The following is a 9,067-nucleotide window of genomic DNA, read 5'->3' on the forward strand; positions in this document are numbered from 1 at the left end:
TAAAAAGCTCAAACTTCACTAGAACATTTTACTTTGACTCCAAAAAAAAAAAAAAAAAAAAAAAAACTTCTTTCTTGGTCCTTAGTCTTTTCTTCTTGACACCAGTGAGTATACAAACAAACAGTTAAGGGGTAGCATAACACTGTAATCATGGCTAAATTGACCTAGATGAAAACAAGACAAGTCCAAACAAAAACTAAGCACTGAATCAAACACAAGCATCTGGCAGGATTCCCAGAAGGTCACTAAGCTTGGACTTCAGAAAACTGTCAATGTTTCCCGAAATTTTCAAAGATCTCTCTGAGTATTTCATGGGTAAAAACCAAAATGCCCAAGAAAAAACACGGAGAAAAAATTATATTGAATTATTTGAAGTGGCACAGGTGAAAAAATTATCCTTTTCACAACCGGTAACTTCAGATTTATTTTCTTAGCATTGTAAACATATTGCTTTCAATGCTCTTTAATTAAAGAAATATTTTAAGTAAATGTCCCTGAAATTTAACTGGGATAAGTGGAACAGGTATAACTACAGTATTCCAATGGTATTCTGTAAGCTGGATTATGTACCTCTTTGTCAACATTATCTGATTTTTCAGAATGCAAGACAGTTGAATGAAAAATGTACTAAGTAGAATACAAAAAATATGAATTGTTATCCAGTGCCACCACTAACTCTTCATGAGCCCTGAGAGTGACATATCCAAACCTGTTCCCTCATTTATATTAAGCAAATTCTAACATCCCTAACCATTCTAAAAATTCTATGAGTACATGAGAATCCTATGGAAATAGTTAGTGTGTAGATAAGTTCCAGGGACTCTCTTTATAAATGACATGATTACTTTACTCTTTTCACAATAAATTTCAAACATTCTAACACAGAACACGTCTAAAAAACTGTTCTCAGGTGATTCAAATGTCCAGTCAAGTTTGGGAACCAGTGGGTTAAAGCAGTGATTCCCTAGGTGTGGTCTCTGGCCAGCCACAGCAGTATCAATTGGGACCTTATAAAAACGTTGTTCTTTATATATTATTTTCTGAGAAACTTTAAGTACTTCATTTATTCTGAGACAAATTATCCCACTAAATAAAACAGAAAAATCATAAAATGAACACCACATTAATAACCCAAATTACTATTTCCTTTTAGGATCTCACTTTCAGAGGTGAAAACAGAAGAGAGAGCTCAGCTTAAAGCATTCATTAAGGCCCAAAGTAAAATAATAGCACTTACTATGAACCAGGCAGTTTTAAGAACTTTACATATGTTAACTCATTTACTCCTCACAACAGCTCTACTGAGGTAGGCTCTACTACCCCAATTTTACCAATGAGGAAACAGAAGCAAAAAGTGATTATGTAACTTGTCCAAGTTCAAACAACTAGACAGTAATGAGGTCAGGATTCAGGGCTAGGCAGTCTGGCTGCAGAGCACATTGTCTTTAACCAAGAGTCTATGCAGAAAGTTGAGGAATTTGGTCTCATGGTTCTTTTTCTTCCTATGAGACTGGACCACTTACCAGAAATAAACGTTTCAACTTTGTTTCTCACAAGAATAGTAATGAAGCAAACTAAAGAATTACCATTGCATGCTGAGAAATATAATCCAACGATAGTAAATACAAAATAAAAACACATATCCATTTCCTGTGATAGGTTTTACTCATAACAGTTTCAAGATTGACCTTAATAGTAGAACCATCCACTATGGAACAAAGAGGGCCCTGAAAATGAACCTAAATGAATGCCAGGTAACCCTCATCAAAATATTTCTAAGTGAGCCAGGTTATGTAAACCAAGCACAACTTCTTTATGATCATATCTGCTCTGGACCCTACGCCTATGAGAGGAGAATCATAAAGTCACTGTGGGGCATTGCGATATTGATCATTCCTAGTTGGCCATTCACTGCAAGCAGTGCTGCCACATCTGTCACTCTGAATTGCAACATCATAGACTCTCTTAGCTTTTCAGTTAAGTTATCCAGAACACATCATTTGATTACTTAGAGTCTGAATTTGCTCCCATATATCTCCATTTTTCCCATCAAGAGGTGTGCCTCTGACCTTTTTCATCCCCACAGCTACTCCTCTTTGCACAGTAAGTCAAATAGAAAACCCTAGGCCGGGAGCGGTGGCTCAAGCCTGTAATCCCAGCACTTTGGGAGGCCGAGATGGGCGGATCACGAGGTCAGGAGATCGAGACCATCCTGGCTAACACGGTGAAACTCCGTCTCTACTAAAAAAATACAAAAAACTAGCCGGGCGAGGTGGCGGGTGCCTGTAGTCCCAGCTACTCGGGAGGCTGAGGCAGGAGAATGGCGGGAACCCGGGAGGCGGAGCTTGCAGTGAGCTGAGATCCAGCCACAGCACTAGACTCCGTCTCAAAAAAAAAAAAAAAAAAAAAATAGAAAACCCTAGTTATTACAAATTGTAATTACATTTAGTTTAATAACATTAAATTCTAATTCTAATCATTTTAATAACATTAAATTATAATTTTTAAAGTATTCTAATGAAGATCTGATTTCCTGGAGGACTTACGTGCTTAGATGCTGGAACTTGCTTTATGTTTAGTCTTATAGAAGTCATATAAGATTGGTAATAGGCAGGTTACAACCTCCTGCATTTAAAGATGCCAGATGAGTCATAAAAGGCATTCTCAGTAATACACTATTCAACTTATCACTAAAATAAAAGAGAATGGAAATTAATCTCAAAGTACGGAATAATTTGGCATCTTTTTTGGCATTAATACCATAAATATTTTTCACTAGATCTACTTGGTCCTAAGAGGATAATAGAGATCAGTTCCAATCAAATAATGTGAAAGGAATTGATTGTATGCGTGTGTGACTTGAAGCATTTTGAAATTATTGCAGCTAAGAAAGAAAAGGACTCATTACCTCACCTACCCCTTTTGCCAGTTTAGGCTTGTCCATGCTCTGCGTCCTCATTTTGCTTTCTCTTATATTTTCTTGAACAAACCATGATGTAACTGGATAGGGTTTCCTTTATTCTCTTGTTAAGAACCTACGAAACACCAGATAGTACTTCTAAACTAGCTCTCCTGAAGACTACACCATGCCACTTTTAGATGCTCTCTCATTATTTGGATTTCCTTTTATAAAGAAAAGTATTCTGAAGAACCAGATTTTATGGCTATTTAAATATGAATGTTAATACATTATAAAGGCTACCAGAAGGTGAAATCCTTCACTGCAGTGACTAAAGAAAAACTAGGCTATTGATTTGAAGCTAATCTAAAACTTTTTTCCAGAAAGTTCCATAAAGTATGTAATAAAATTATAAGGATAATCTGAGGATGTCCATATAGCCACCTTCTAAGGGTGCAGTTGGTATTTAAATACAAAATCTAATCATGTATCAACACAGATATTATTTTAAGGTGTTTGAGGATTATGTGGTTTATGGTATGTATACATGAGTTTGTATTTTAAGCTAACAAATACTTAACTTACTATGCTAGGCACTTTGGAAGCATTATTTCATTTAACTCTGACAACAATGTGAATTATGAGGTAAGTGTACTAGTATGCCCCACATTTCACGGATGAGGAAAGTGAGGCTCGGAGAAGCTATGCAACTATCCAAGAGCACAGAGAAGCAGAAGAGCAGGTCTTGAACCCAGGTCTGCCTCAGACCAAAGTTCCTGTTCCTAAGCACTATCTAAATTTCCCCCAATTCTTTAAATGCAAGCTTAGTACCTAACCCTTAACAAGTCTATATACCTCAGTCATAAATTGGCACAGAAAAAAAGCAGTTTGGAAAATAAATGTTCTCTGTACAGAAAATCTTGGTAGAGTTAGCACTGTGTTCACTGCAGCACACATGTGCTGGGATTGGAGTCATGCCTATTCCAGATTTTCTTATCCAATGTCAGATTTCTAATCCATTTAAGCCCATTTGCAAAGTCATTCTATTTTTGTACTAATGGCTTAGAAACAGCTGGAACTATTTTAGCCAAAATTTTGAAATCTCAGATATCTATAAAAAGAAAAAAAAATGGTCCACTTCAATAATCCAGAGGCCTGCAACACTGAATTCCCTTTGACTAAAGAGAATTGGCATGAATCCCTTAAACCCTCAACTGCTTTAGGAAAAGAAAAAATACTGCATATGAGTTCTGTAACCTGCACTGATGACAGTGATGATCCAGGAACATCCCATCAGGGGTCAAAGATTCCTGTTATTACAGCTGGAAGACTCATGTATATTTCTTCCTTGGCTTCATTTCAACTTTTAGAAAAGGAAAAATTCCTATTCTCTCCTAAAGCAAGTATTCAAATTCTACTGCTTAAAAATTATTCGGTGATGGTTAAGTCTCCCCTTTATAAGATCTTTTAAAGTGCCCAGTATGCTTTTTTTAAAAATATGGGCAAAACTCTACTAATAAATAACTACAGTTTTTCTGAAAAGTGGTCTGTTGCCTCCTCCCTTGGTGGAGGGAAATTTGCAGGTGTCTTCCCTGATTAAATAAGATCCAACCCAACAGTTTTCAACCTTCAGCAAGCACTAGCGTCACCTGGAGGGCTCATTAAAACACAGGTTTCTGGGCCCCAACCTCAGGTTTTAAGTTCAGTGGGTCTAGGGCGGAGCTAGAGCCCTAGATTTTGTTTGTATTTCTCAAAGTTACCAGGTGCTTGCGGCCGCTGGCCAGATGCCACACAGCGAATCACTGCCGTAGTTCGCTGCTTTCTATAGTCAACTGCACGTTGGAATCACCTGAGAAAAGTTTAAAATATGTTAATGCTCAAAGTCCCATCCCCAGAGATTCTGAGTAATTGGTCTGGGTTGCTGCTCAAGCATCGATTTTTTTAAAGGTCCCGGAATAAGTCCATAATGCAGCAACCGTAAGGAACCTCTGGTCCACCCAACACAGCCCCAGACCCACAGCTCTGCGCGCTCAGCGCCACGTGTGGACGGATGCTGGAGACCCTTCCAAGAAGCTAAAAGCAGAGGGTGGGGTTGAGCTCAGGGGAGTAAATCAACGCACGTTATCGTACTCAGAGGCCAAACACTCCAAGGCAGGAATCTGCACCCGGAGAACCTCCCAAGATTCATTAACATGAAGTAACTTTGCAAGACAAATCCTGACTTCTCAGCCTCCAGCCTGGGCGCGGAATTCACCGGACGGTTCACCAACTGCTTTGGCGCGGGAAGAAGACGGCACCCCCGGGAAACCCAAAATGCCAAATTGCAGCCACTGGAGGGCCAGCCCTGAGGCCCCCCGAGATGTCATTCTGGCAGCGAGAGGGGAGTAGGAGGTGTCTCCTTACCTGGCGCGGTATCCAGGCTCGGGGTTGCCGTCGCTGCCAGCTGAGCGTTGCACCAGGGGGACAGGTATGTTTCAGGCAGTGGCAAGCCCAACCCGAGCAAGACCTGAGCTGAAACGGATTGGCAGCCCTCCGCCCGGAGTCCGTTCTCCCTGCAGCGGCCAGTGCAGAGCGCAGAGGCTCAGAAACTCGTTCTCAGCCCCCTGGAGGCGGAGCCCGGGAGATAAGGTTCGCGGTCCCTACCCGCCCCCTTTCCTTGGCCGAGGACCAGAGGGTGGATTTTGGATCTGGATCTTGAAGGGCGAACTGCTAGTGTCGCCCTGGTGGAAACACTCAGTTCAAATCCTGCTAGCATCAGAAAATGCACGATTGGGGATTGAAAACGAGGGTGGAGGAGGACCAGGGAAGCGCGAGGAGAGAGGCAGAATAAGGGACTGCCAGGAAAGCAGGAAAGGCAACTCATTGAAAGGGCAAGCACCAAAGGAGGCAAACACGGGCAAAGCCAGAGCATCGCCTGCACTGATCGAAGGAGGCCTGCCTCCCTCGCCCAAGGAGAACTCCCCTCTGGGGCATCAAGGTCCGTTTGCAGCGGACTGATGTTCCTTGCTTTTAACCAAAAGTAATAGCTGCTCCAAAACCTGAGGGAAGTTCACTTTCAAATGGTCAAGTGGGCAGTGACCTTTGAGGACTTAGCAATTACAAGGGAAGCCTCGGAATAAGGTGACAGCCTTATGACAAGATATAGATGCTGTCTGCTCTGCCCCTTTGAGTCCATTCTTCACAGAGCAGCCAGAAAGTTCTTTAACACTCATGTCTTTCCCTATTACCTGTCACTCTTCTTTTCCACCCCCACCCCTCCTACCTCAACACAAACAAGACCTGTTTGCCCTTTCTTATACACACCAGTGTGTTCTCATCTCACTAGGCATTTCTTCTGCCTCCAAAACTTTGTCCCAGACCTTATCATAGTTGACTGCTTCTGTTCATCAAGTTCTCCACTCAAATGACACTTTGAGTGAGTCCTTCCTGTACATCCCATCCAAATGGAATGCCCAGCCCCACTTTGGTTTCAACAGATCACTTATTGCTATCTGAATTTTTTTATACGTTTGTTGCTTGTGTGTTTCCTATCCAACTCAAGGTATGCTCTATGAGGGCAGGAAATTGGTCTTGTTCCCAGCTGTGTTGCCTGAACCTAGAACAATACCTGGAATACACAAGGTGCTCAATAAATATTGGTTAAATGAATGTGTGAATTAATTTCTCCCCCTGGGAATAGGTTCACAAAGAAATGCCTTCTTCGATAACTAAATCTCCCTTAATTCAGGTGTGATAGAAACATCTTTGAATTATCATTTCCTGAATTTCCTTATTCATTCATGTTGGATTCTACTGTTATGAAAATATGATAGGAGAACATTGCTTTGGATTTGGTAACATCTTATTAGATATGACACCAAAAGCAGAAGCAATTCAAGAAAAAGTTAGACTTCATCAAAATTTAAAACGTTGTGCTTCAAACCACACTATCTAGAAAGTAAACAGCCCACAGACTAAGAAAATATTTGCATACCATATATACAATTAGATTCTTGTGGCCAGATATATAAAAATCTTACAACTCAAGAGTAAAAAGACAATTTAAAAATGCACAAAATATTCAGACGTTTCTCCAAAGAAGATCTACTATGGCCAATAAGAATATGAATGAATGCTAAACATAATTAGCCACTGGGGAAATGAAAATTAAAACCACAAGCAGATACACTTTATACCACTAGGATGGCTAAAATAAGAAAGACAAACAATAAGTGTTAGGGAGGATGTGGAGAAATTGGAACACCCATGTATTCCTAGTGGGCTTGTAAAAATGATTCAGCCACTTTGGAAAACAGTTTGCCATTCTCTAAAATGTTCAATGTAGAGTTAACATATGACCTGACAAATTTATTCTTCAGTAGATAGCCAAGAAAATCAAAAATGTATATCCACATCAACACTTGTATATGAATATTCATAGGAAAGTTACTCATAAAGCCAAAGGTGGTAACAACCCAAATGTCTATCAGCAGATGAATGGATAAGAAAAGTGTGTTATATCCCTACAATGGAATATTATTCTGTCATAAAAAGGAATGAAACGCTACATGCTAAAGCATGGTTGAACCTAAGCATGTTAACTAAAGAAGCCAGTCACAAAACAAAACAAAACAAAACAAACAAACAAAAAAACACTTACTGTATGATTCCGTCAATATAAAATGTTCAGAATAAGCACATCCATTAGAATAAGCACATTAAATCAAAGAGCCTAATACACAATAACTGTATTCTATCTAAGAGGATATGACCTATGTATTCTATCTAAGAAAATATAACAATCCCAGTTTCCAGACTTCTCTTAAAAGTGATATGTTCATTACAACAATTATTCTCTTAGCAACCTCTGATATTTCTTTAAGTGCTGCACAGGTCATGAATTCACAGCCCTACCCTGAAAGTAACTGGGAAATATTTCAAATGCTCACTGCTGAACTATAGACCTTGGGCTGCTGTTTCTAGAAACATCACAGCCCAGAGGCCCATGATTTTACAGGAGTGATTGTAGTAGTCCTTGGTTTGGGTTCATATGATAACATCACTGGGACATTCAACCTGCCAGTGTCCACATGCACTGGTTTACACATGAAACTTTGAACCAATGGGGCCAGTTAGAGGTCTCTCCAGGACTTTGGAAGGAAAGAGAGTTAGTTGTTTTCTTAGATTGTGAACTCCAAGTACCATGTAAGCCTAGATCTTCCTAGGAGAGACACTGACTGAGAATGAAGCCAACACAGAGAAAAGTAGAATTCAAGAAAGACAGAAAACAAGCTACTGACATCATTAGAGTAGCTACATCCAGCCATTACTGAAACTAGGCCTACTTCTATATTTTTTCCTAGTGAGCCTTTTCTGTTTAAGCTCATTTGAATTGAGTCTCTGTTGCTCTCAACCAGAAGAACTCAGTAAACTGAACACCCAAACCCAATTCAGATACTGAAAGACTCTTAAGAAAACAGAAGGTCCATATAAAATCCTTTTGTATCTTAAATTCTGCTCAGACATTTTGCTTTAAATGTTAAATATCAATGCTTAAAAATGCTTAAAGAGCTTGGCAAAAATAATAACTATTTTAATAAGTTCTCTTAAAAGTCCAAAACCCCAAGGAAATTTGACTGATTCTAATTTGGTTGAGTAACCTGCAAGTCTTACTTCTGAAGGCATGTTCTTAGATCCAGATATAACACCCCAAATTGACAGGTAAAGATGAAAAAAAATCACAAATGTACACTGAAGTGTAGTCACAGACTACTTGGAGATAATTCTTCTATTTTATCATCTTCAATTTCAGAGTCCCAAAATCTTCTGGCCAAGAGAACATTGAGTGAAATCATATTTTCTAGGGTTTAGCTCACATTTCTTATATTTTTATCTTAGGGCTGAAAGTCCAATTCAACTTTCCTCACATTAAACCATAAGTAAAAATAAGAAACTACTTTATTTCTAACTAGTTATAGAGATGATTTCCTATTAGGCCTCTTCTTACAGAAACTCTTCAAGAGATGATTCTTTGTGGTAACCCAGTGAAGAGGGAGCACAAGAGGTGGTTGGCCTCTGTGTTGAAATTGTTTATATACAAGCATCCTCAAAGCAGAGGGAAGATACATTATTTGTTAGTTAATTTATTTTGATTGAAATGTATCTAAAGTGAAAGCACACAGTAAGTAC

At 39.3% G+C, this 9,067-nt stretch overlaps 1 protein-coding gene across 1 annotated transcript in view; it reads right to left on the minus strand.

Moving 5' to 3' along the window:
- COL21A1 (collagen, type XXI, alpha 1) overlaps positions 1 to 5,353 on the minus strand; it is a 204,853-nt gene extending 199,500 nt beyond the window's left edge. The window contains exon 1 of the mRNA XM_012002053.1: positions 5,303 to 5,353. The gene's annotated coding sequence lies outside the window, so the exon portion shown is untranslated. The remainder of the gene's footprint in view (positions 1 to 5,302) is intronic.
- Positions 5,354 to 9,067: the final 3,714 nt, after the last annotated feature.

The sequence above is a fragment of the Mandrillus leucophaeus genome, unplaced genomic scaffold, assembly GCF_000951045.1.
Source record: "Mandrillus leucophaeus isolate KB7577 unplaced genomic scaffold, Mleu.le_1.0 Scaffold676, whole genome shotgun sequence".
NCBI lineage: Eukaryota > Metazoa > Chordata > Mammalia > Primates > Cercopithecidae > Mandrillus > Mandrillus leucophaeus.